This window comes from Mustelus asterias, chromosome 22 (genome assembly GCF_964213995.1).
Source record: "Mustelus asterias chromosome 22, sMusAst1.hap1.1, whole genome shotgun sequence".
NCBI lineage: Eukaryota > Metazoa > Chordata > Chondrichthyes > Carcharhiniformes > Triakidae > Mustelus > Mustelus asterias.
Genome location: NC_135822.1, coordinates 72,975,931 through 72,980,462, shown reverse-complemented (window position 1 = coordinate 72,980,462; position 4,532 = coordinate 72,975,931). Strand labels below are relative to the sequence as shown.

Below are 4,532 nucleotides of genomic sequence, written 5' to 3'. Positions count from 1 at the left end.
AAATTCCTCCTCATCTCTGTTTCAAAGGATCGTCCCTTTAGCCTGAGGTTGTGCCCTCTGGTTCTAGTTTTTCCTACTCGTGGAAACATCATCTCCACGTCCACTCTATCCAGGTCTCGCAGTATCCTGTAAGTTTCAGTAAGATCCCCCTCATCCTTCTAAACTCCAACGAGTACAGACCCAGAGTCCTCAACCGTTCCTCATACGATAAGCTCTTCATTCCAGGGATCATTCTTGTGAATCTCCTCTGGACCATTTCCAAGGCCACAATACTCCAAATGGGGTCTGACCAGAGCCTTATACAGCCTCAGAAGTACATCCCTGCTCTTGTATTCTAGCCCTCTCGACATGAATGCTAACATTGCATTTGCCTTCCTAACTGCCGACTGAACCTGCACGTTAACCTTAAGAAAGTCCTGAACCAGGACTTCCAAGTCTCTCTCTCTCTCTCTCACACACACACACACACACACGCTCACACACTCACACACACACTCACACACACATGCACACACACTCACACACACATATGCTCACAAACACATTCACACACACACACACTCACTCACACTCACACACACGCACACACACTCATACAGACACACACACTCACACACACACTCATACACACATACAAACACATTCACACACACACACTCACTCACACTCACTCACTCACACACGCTCACACACAAACTCACACACACACATACATGCTCACACACACACGTTCACACACACCCATGCGCTCACACACACACTCACACACACATTCACACACACACTCACACGCGCACACACACGCTCACACACACACTCACACACACACACACGCTCACACACACACACATGCTCACACACACCCACAGGCTCACACACACCCTCACACCCACACTCACACACACACACTCATGCACACACACACACACTCACACACAGACACACACACACACACTCACACACACGCTCACACACACACTCATGCACACACTCACACACACACGCTCACTCACAGACTCACACACACACACACACACGCTCACACACAGACTCACACACACAGACTCATACACACACACACACACTCACACACACACGCTCACTCACACACTCACACACACACGCTCACACACAGACTCACACACACACACTCACACACACTCACACACACCCACACGCTCACACACACACACACACACACACACTCACACACACCCACACGCTCACACACACACTCACACACACATATGCTCACACACATGCACGCACACTCACACTCTCAGACACACACACGCTCACACGCACACACCCACACTTGCACACACACTCACACACACACACAATCTCACACACACACACTCACGAACACACACAGAAACTCTCCCTCACACACACACACACCCACATACACAACAACTCTCACCAACTTTTACAGATGCACCATAGAAAGCATTCTTTCTGGTTGTATCACAGCTTGGTCTGGGCTCCTGCTCTGCCCAAGACCACAAGGAACGACAAAAGGTCGTGAATGTAGCCCAATCCGTCACGCAAACCAGCCTCCCATCCATTAACTCTGTCTACACTTCCCGCTGCCTCGGCAAAGCAACCAGCATAATTAAGGACCCCACGCACCCCGGACATTCTCTCTTCCACCTTCTTCCTTCGGGAAAAAGATACAAAAGTCTGAGGTCACGTACCAACCGAATCAAGAACAGCTTCTTCCCTGCTGCTGTCAGACTTTTGATGGACTTACTTTGCATTAAGTTGATCTTTCTCTCCACCCTAGCTATGACTGTAACACTACATTCTGCACTCTCTCCTTTCCTTCTCTATGAACGGTATGCTTTGTCTGTATAGCGCGCAAGAAACAATACTTTTCACTGTATGTTAATACACGTGACAATAATAAATCAAATCAACAGCTAGCCTAACCTGTTGCTCAAAATTTTGGATTTACCCGGGAGACTGGGGAATCTCTGGTCCCCCGTGGCTTTCCCCACGGCAACACCTTGGCCAATCAGAGTTGGCTTGCCTTTTCTTCTGTGGTATAAATTATTGTGATGCTCTGAAATATGGTATTTATCCTGATGAATGCGGGATGGAAGTCTTTGGAAGCGTGTTTCTCTGTCACCAATTAACAATCTTTGTTAGCTTCTCAATCAACAAGCAGTAAAGATTATTAGTGTCACAGGTAAGGCTTACACTAACACTGCAATGAAGTTACTGTGAAAACCCCCTCGTCACCACACTCCGGCGCCTGTTCTGGCACACCGAGGGAGAATTTAGCATGGCCAATGCACCCTAACCAGCACGTCTTCCAGACTGTGGGAGGAAACCGGAGCACCCGGAGGAAACCCACGCAGACACAGGGAGAACATGCAGACTCCACACAGACAGTGACCTGAGCCGAGAATCGAACCCGGGTCCCTGGCGCTGTGAGGCAGCAGTGTTAACCCGCTGTGCCACCGTGCTGCCCCGGGTCCCTGGCGCTGTGAGGCAGCAGTGTTAACCCGCTGTGCCACCGTGCTGCCCCGGGTCCCTGGCGCTGTGAGGCAGCAGTGTTAACCCGCTGTGCCACCGCGCTGCCCCGGGTCCCTGGCGCTGTGAGGCAGCAGTGTTAACCCGCTGTGCCACCGTGCTGCCCCGGGTCCCTGGCGCTGTGAGGCAGCAGTGTTAACCCGCTGTGCCACCGTGCTGCCCCACGAGTAGAAGCGATATTGACAATCCCAGATTCATTTGCCTTGCAGGCTAGGCTGATATTACAGACAACAGCAAACTGCCCCATCCCAGCACACTGGCCGCTTTGGAACATGGGCAATGGTTCATTCTGGTTTTAAGTGTTGAGTGTGGGAACACAGATACTACACTTGATCTTAGCCAAAAGGCCGAGAGAGCGGGAGAGCAGCACGATTCACATCACGCCGTGTTCTATAATTTACTAATTCTCCCAAAGACTCTGGTAGATAATTGAGGAGACACATCACTGAGACTCCTGGCTAATTATTTTTCATGCTTTATCAAATCAAGCAGTTCAAGAACAATCGATCCATCTTCACATCTGTACCATTTGGCTCTGCAACTCCGTCATTCAGGCAGCCACCCGCCAGCGAAGACAGCACAAAACAATTGCTGCCCGGTGGAGTGTTTGTTCATCTCACCCCCAGTCTTGGACGCAGCATCGTTTGAATTCAGCCTCTTTATTGATTGATTAAGTTAATTGATTTACCCTCGCCTGCTTTCGCAGGAGAAGGTTTTCCACCAAAAGAGAAAACGCTGGAAAATCTCAGCAGGTCTGGCAGCATCAAGGCTCATTGAGCTTTGACAAAGGCTCATCTGGACTCGAAACGTCGGCTCCTTTCTCTCCTTACAGACGCTGCCAGACCTGCTGAGATTTTCCAGCGTTTTCTCTTTGGGTTTCAGATTCCAGCATCCGCAGGAATTTGCTTCTATCCGGAAGATTTTACAGCTTCATTCGCTGCTCTGTGAGGAGAAACAAGCACCCTGGAAAACTCTTGTCTTGCGTGAAGCTCTCTGACCTACACTGTTCCCAGTCCAACCACACCTCATTTGTAAAATTCTCTACCTTGTTTTCAGATTTCACCACAGAGTCACCCTTTCCCCATCTCAGTAATCTCCCTTCTCATTCTCTCTAATCTCCCTTCCCCCTCTCTGTAATCTCCTTTCCCCCTCTCTGTAATCTCCCTCCCCATCTCTGTAATCTCCATCCCCCATCTCTGTAATCTCCCTTCCCCCTCTCTGTAATCTCCTTTCCCCCTCTCTGTAATCTCCCTCCCCCATCTCTGTAATCTCGCTCCCCCCTCTCTGTAATCTCCCTCCCCCCTCTCTGTAATCTCCCTTCCCCCTCTCTGTAATCTCCCTCCCCCCTCTCTGTAATCTCCCTTCCCCCTCTCTGTAATCTCCCTTCCCCTTCTCTGTAATCTCCCTTCCCCCTCTCTATAATCTCCCTCCCCCTCTCTGTAATCTCCCTTCCCCCTCTCTGTAATCTCCCTCCCTCCTCTCTGTAATCTCCCTTCCCCCTCTCTCTAATCTCCCTTCCCCCTCTCTGTAATCTCCCTTCCCCCTCTCTGTAATCTCCCTCCCCCCTCTCTGTAATCTCCCTTCCCCCTCTCTGTAATCTCCCTTCCCCCTCTCTGTAATCTCCTTTCCCCATCTCTGTAATCTCCCTTTCCCATCTCTGTAATCTCCCTCCCCCCCTGTGTAATCTCCCACCCCCCTCTCTGTAATCTCCCTTCCCCCTCTCTGTAATCTCCCTTCCCCCCCTCTCTGTAATCTCCCTTCCCCCTCTCTATAACCTCCCTTCCCCCTCTCTGTAATCTCCTTTCCCCCTCTCTGTAATCTCCCTCCCCCATCACTGTAATCTCCCTCCCCCCTCTCTGTAATCTCCCTCCCCTCTCTCTGTAATCTCGCTTCCCCCTCTCTGTAATCTCCCTCCCCCCTCTCTGTAATCTCCCTTCCCCCCCTCTCTGTAATCTCCCTTCCCCCTCTCTATAATCTCCCTCCCCCATCACTGT

General features: G+C 50.7%; 1 pseudogene; it reads right to left on the bottom strand.

Moving 5' to 3' along the window:
* Nucleotides 1-2,816: 2,816 nt before the first annotated feature.
* Nucleotides 2,817-2,898, bottom strand: LOC144510298 (U2 spliceosomal RNA; annotated as a pseudogene).
* Nucleotides 2,899-4,532: the final 1,634 nt, after the last annotated feature.